Source organism: Mustela nivalis (genome assembly GCF_964662115.1).
Source record: "Mustela nivalis genome assembly, contig: HAP1_SCAFFOLD_259, whole genome shotgun sequence".
Taxonomy (NCBI): domain Eukaryota; kingdom Metazoa; phylum Chordata; class Mammalia; order Carnivora; family Mustelidae; genus Mustela; species Mustela nivalis.
The window spans coordinates 169,507-175,784 of NW_028136381.1; positions in this window are offsets into that span (position 1 = coordinate 169,507).

Here is a 6,278-nt window from a genome sequence, read left to right on the forward strand (position 1 = left end):
CTGTGTTCACCCATTAGTATTATTTTCAAAATAGTTTTTGAAACTACTCTACTTCCTTTGTCCTTCCACATACATTTTGGAATATTTTTGTCTATTTCAACAAAAACAAACAAAGCTGACAGGACTTTGATAGGAACTGCATTAACTCTATCAGTCTGGGGAGAATTGACATCTTTACAATGCTTAGTCTTCCAAATAACGAGCATGGTGTATTTCTCCATTTATTTATATCTTTGACTTCCTGTATCACTGCTAAATAGCTTTCAGCATGGGATGCCTGGACAGGCACTGTTAGATTTATCCCGAAGTACTTTCTTTGTACGAGTAATTGTGAATGTGTGTTTGATTGTGGAGCCCACATATTCATTGCTAGCATAGAGGAATACAAGTTACTTTACATAAGGTAAGAATTACTTTGTCGTACCCTCTTATGGCATAAGGCCTGAAATTAAGATTCTGTAATAAGGGCTGTCTTGACACCTGAAGATCAAGGAGGGACTCAAATGGCATCATGCACGTTCTCCTCTCCCTATCACAGGGGAGGTCTCTTAACCAAACACCCTTCTCATCACAGGGACCAGACTTAGAACCTACTGGTTTTTGGGGAGTAGTGTTCAGTTCTCTAGAAGCCCACTGAATTTTTCAAGGAAGCAACTCATACCCTCCCATGGGAACCAGGACTTGCCTGCCCTCTTGTTTCAACCAAGTCTTCCCTTCCAAGGCCCTGCTCCTTCTCCTTGTTCCCAAGTGCAATCTCTGTGCAGTCCTGCACCGTGTTTGGTATCCTCTCCCCTGAAGTGTAAGTATATGTGACTAGTAAACTGTTATTAATCACATGTAGCAGGTGTCAGGGGATCCCCAAACATCTGGAGCAGGTCTCCTCAGGCCTCATCAGGGACCTGAGGAGAAGGTGATTCAAACAAGAGGCATCACAAACAGGGTGTCCCCACATTAAATGAAGACATGGTGTCAGCTTGACCTGCTGCTTTGCTAAGTCACTGGCTTCAGGGGTGACAATGACGATCTGGGAGGGAACTGGCAATCACTGGCAAGCTGTGTTGGCTCATGTTCTATTCTCTCAAATGGAGGTCGCCATCCATTTCCAAAATAATACCCCATCCTTGCCAAAAAGGTGAGAATGAATGAGAATTGACTATCTGGGGGAGAGGTGTCACCTATGTGGCCTGCATTGGTCTCCAAGGCTCCCCCCTGATGTTGGCAACTGCAGGACATGCTGACTGGTGTGCTTGAGTTCCAGGGACTGGGTGATGGCCCAGTGTTTGGGGCTGATGTATGGGTCTATGGGGGAAAGTGCACCTCAAGCACAGTCCTGGGGCTGACCCTCTGTGTTGTTGGTGCAAAGGAGGGAGACCGCGGCCCCAGGGAAATATAAGAATGGCTCCCTGGCTGCTTCCCGAGTCACTGTGTTTCAGGCATTGGGAGTGGCCTTGCCCGACTCCGAGCTGCCACTCCTCTCCCTGTAACCATGTGTCTTCCTGAGCCCTTAAGGTTTTCAGGTAGACATCCATGGCAGCCCAGGGCCCACCAGCTGAACAAAAACAGAAAAGTGGAGGGGGGGGGCATTTGGTGTTCCACTTCTCTCACAGTGCCAAACACCTCACCAGCACACTTGCCTTTCTCGTAGTGTTGTTGCTCCCCGGCTCGTCAATAGACTAATCTTGTGATTCAGGGGCTTGAGGCTCTGACTCTGGCCATGGACAGAATGATTTTCCTGGCTGTAGACTCGAACACTGGGAGATGGACTGGCATTCCCACAAGAAGAGGATGGCCATCTGTGGGCTGACCAAACCAGCTCCCTTTCCCCCTAAACATGCAGAACATGTGCGCCATGTGATTAGATGGGGACAGAAACATGGCTTTGTGTGGTTAGAAATGAAAATCTATCCTGAGGAAATCTGTAGAGAGGGAAAAGGGGGGAAGGGAAACAATCTATACTGAGAGAAGGTAGGGCTGTAGCAGAAGATGGTTTTGCTTCATCAACGACTAGACTGTGGGTCTTGTGCCTTTCCACTGACCACCCCCTTGCCTAATCTGTTTGGCACAAGATCCTGATCCTCAGGATTATGGGGGAAACATACGGGGGACCCCTGTGGTACAGTGAGGGGATCAATTCCCACTTGACTTACACCAGGAGACTTGAAACCATACAACCATTGCCACAACGGAAGCTCCAAGGCTGATGATGCTGATTTGGGACACTCTGGAAAAAAAAACCCGAGAAAGAGCAGCAGGGTAATGAGACATTCCCCCACCTCACAGGGGTTTCTTCTTCAAGGAAGAAACAGACCTAAGCATAGGAGGAGTGGAAGAGAGAAATCTGAATACAGGTGGCAGAACCCAACACCCACCTACCATGACTAATTCAACATAGGTTCAAAATTTGACCCAACTGTAAATCCAAAATTTACAGGGGCACCTGGGTGGCTCACATGGTTAGTCAATGACTTTAGCTTGGGTCTTGATTCCAGGATCCTGGGATAGAGCCGCATATCAAGCTCCCTGCTGGGCAAGGAGTCAGTCTGCTTCTCCCTCTACCTCTCCCTGCTACTCCCCCTGAGGCCTGCTCTATCACACGTACTTGCTCTCTCTCTCTCTCTCTCTCTAATAAATAAATAAAATCTTTGAAAAAAAAAGAAATCCAAAATTTACTAAAATAATTTAATTGGCAAAAATAAAAGGAGGCCGACTGGCTTTTGTGCCTCTACATCATAGGTTCTGAATGAACTTTAATGTTGCTAGGAGGCACTGGTTGCCTAACCTTAATGGACTTATTACGAGGGCTCAAATCCTGTCTATAGCAAATATAATAACCATATTTTCTATCCTCTATATTTAATGCTTTGACATCTCAGGCCTTGCTGACTTCGGAGGGACTGTCCCTGGCAGGCTTACTGAATTCCTAGAGATGGTCAGCAGCTTGCCTGCCAGCAAACCTTTCACCGGTAAAGCAACCAAATCAGAGGCTTTACCCCCAACCATCTCTTGTAAGAAACTCTTACACTCTGGGCCACTATGCCCTGCCCTGATCACACCAGGGGCAAGGACAGGCTACTCCAGACACCACTGTGTCCCAGAACCCACTGAGATGACACAAACTAGGCAGTTCTAAACGTGCTTACCCGGACTCCCCTGCCCCTTCCCACGGAATCCATGATAAACGGTCTTCCCCCTATTGTCCCTTCACTTCCTCTTTTTCTTGACTAAGCCTAGTGCTTCCCGGGGCGGCCCTCCATGCCTCCCAGCACCTCCTTTCATGGGATCTGTGAGTCCAAAAACACTTTTTCCGTTGTGAGAGTTACTTGTATATCTGCCTGTCTTATCATACCTGATTAAAATAAACCCCAGTCCCCTTAAATCATCTGAGACACCTGAGGGGCTCAGTGGGTTAAGCTTTTGGCTAAGGTCATGATCTCTGAGTCATAGGATTGGGTCCCAGGTCCAGCTACATGCTCGGGGTGGAGTCCACTTGGGATTTTCTCTGCCTCTGCCCTTCCCTTCCCAACATCACCCCCTACCCCCACTCCTTTGCTATCTCTCTCTCTCTCTTGCTCTGTCTTTAAAATAAAGAAATAAAGTCATTTAAAAAACCATGAGGGATGGGGCACCTGGGTGGCTCAGTGGGTTAAAGCCTCTGCCTTCAACTCCGGTCATGGTCTCAGGGTCCTGTGATCGGGCCCACATTGGGCTCTCTGCTCAGTGGGGAGCCTGTTTCCCCACACACCCCCTTCCTCTCTGCCTGCTTGTGATCTCTCTCCGTCAAAATAAATAAATAAATGTTTTTAAAAAATAAAAAAAAAAAACAATGAGGTAGTCCAACCAATTTAAAGATGGTGAATACTTCGCTATGATAGATTTGGCCATGATGTTCTGATCAGTGCCTATTTCAACATCCTCACAGGCATGTGTGCCTCAACCTTGAAGGACACATAATATACCTTGTTATACAAAGGGCATCGAAACCGCTCTGCTATCATAGGCAACCTTTGTGGGTAGGAACTTACTACACCCATCTTTCTCGAGGAACATAGGTGTGACATCACATTTAAGACATCCTACTGTGGGACGCCTGGGTGGCTCAGTTGGTTGAGCGGCTGCCTTCAGCTCAGGTCATGATCCCAGCATCCTGGGATCGAGTCCCTCATTGGGCTCCTTGCTTGGCGGGGAGCCTGCTTCTCCCTTTGCCTCTGGCTGCCACTCTGTCTGCCTGTGCTTGCTCTCGCTTCTCTCTCTATGACAAATAAAAAAAATGTTAAAAAAAAAAAAGACATCCTACTGTGAGGAAATTTATTTGGCAAACTTGTTAAGGACCTACAAATGTGGGCGTTCCTCGCTGGCTCTGTCAGGTAAGTGTCTGCATTCAGCTCAGTTCCTGATCTCAGGGTCCTGCAACAAGCCTTGCATCAGGCTCCCTGATCAGTGGGAAGCATGCTTCTCCCTCTCCCTCTGCCCCTGCCAGCCCTTCTATTCTTCTCTCTCTCTCTCTCTCTCTCTATCAACTAACAAATTCAATCTTTAAAAAAGAAAAAAGGACATAGAAGTCCAACATCTCTCAGTACTTTTTGGGTTCTGAGGCAACATATTCCTTGTTTATAAATTTTACAGAAGCCAATTTAGGCTGTTACTTGTCCATGAGCTCACACTGAAGGCAGGAGGGTCTCCCCTCAAAAAAGGCAAGTAAAAAATGTGCAAGTAAAAATGACCTGTTGAGGGTGATGGGGTGGCTCAGTTGGTGAAGCATCTGCCTTAGTTTCAGGTCCTGATCTCAGGATCCTGACATCAAGCCTGGCAGGGGGATTCCCTGCTTGGTGGGGGGCCTGCTTCTCCCTCTCCCTTCCACCCCCTCTTCCAGCCAGAGCTCTCTCTTAACTACATAAATAAAATCTTTTTTAAAAATCACCTGTTAGTACCTAGGAGAAAAGGCTTCAGTAGCCTCCTCTCTCCTTCCTGGAGTCCCTGGACCATCCATGCTATCTGTCAATTGTCAAGGGGATCTCAATGCAAGAAACAGCCCTCCTTAGCCCTGGGTTATAGACCATGAAAGCAGCAGTTGCTGGCCATGCACAGGGCTCTCCTGGAAATTGAGTCTCTCACAGGCTCTGAGCCTTCCTATCCAGCTGTCTATTATTCTCTGGGTCATGGCACCCCCACCAGCTTAATAGAGTCACCAAGGCCTACTTGCTACAGGCTGAAGCCAAAGTCTGCTTATCTTACCTGCAGGTGGATGTGGAGGCTTCTGTCCACAGTGCATTGCCAGATTCCATGGTGCTGGAGGACTTCAGTTCTTCCTTCTACCCCTTGGCCACCCAGGGTTTTCCTTGGGATCAACTGCATGAACATCTATGGAAGATATTACATTTTGGTTTTGATGACCACGTCTCCCTCCTGCTCACATGACAGCTTCACGTCCTGGAGAAGCACCTTTCCTATGCCTTAAGGGTCTCAGATGAAATGGATGTCCAAATATCAGAGTCCACTGTGAGGGAAAGCCTGAGTTTGAGTAAGATTCAGATGACCTCAAATGGCCTCACTCCATGTTCTCTTCCCACTCTGCTCCCACAGATCAGATCCTCTGGCCAACAAGGCATCCTAAGCACAGGTACCAGGTACAGTTCTTCCCCAAGTAGTAAGTTCCAGTTCCCTGACAGCCTGTGGAATGATCCAGCAAGCCAGTCATTCCCTCCTGCAGGAAGTAGGGCTCACCTTCACTCTCCTCTTACTACATAGTCTGCACCCACAGCCCTTGTCCATTCTGTTCCCAGGTGCAACGTCCCCCATGGCCCTGCATGATGTGTGTGTCCTCCTTCCCTGGGCCATGAGGATAGGTCGGTAACAAATTACGGTGGATCTCAGCTATGTTGCATGCGGACATTGCATAGCTTTAGGGTTGGAATCCCTCCCTTCGCCTACGGGTGAAGAAGAGGATGAAATCTTTCTCACTTGTACCTTTGTCAAGGCACAAAGAGGAGGCTCATGGACTTGAAGTTATTTGGATAATAATCTATTTGGGGCTTGCAAGAATTCACCTGGAGCTAAAGGGCAGCCTTTATGTGAACGATGAAGAGGAAGGGAGGCTGCAAAGGCAAGGGCTTGGATGCTCTCTTAAAGGTCAAACTCCAGGCAGTGGGGAAACCCTCCAGTTATTACAGCAGAGAAGCAACATCACATGTTCATCTCAGTTCTTCCTGACAGCAGAGTTCAGAATGGATTTAAGGGAGGCTAAGAGTGGAACCAGCAAGATTGTTAGGGAGTCTACTGCA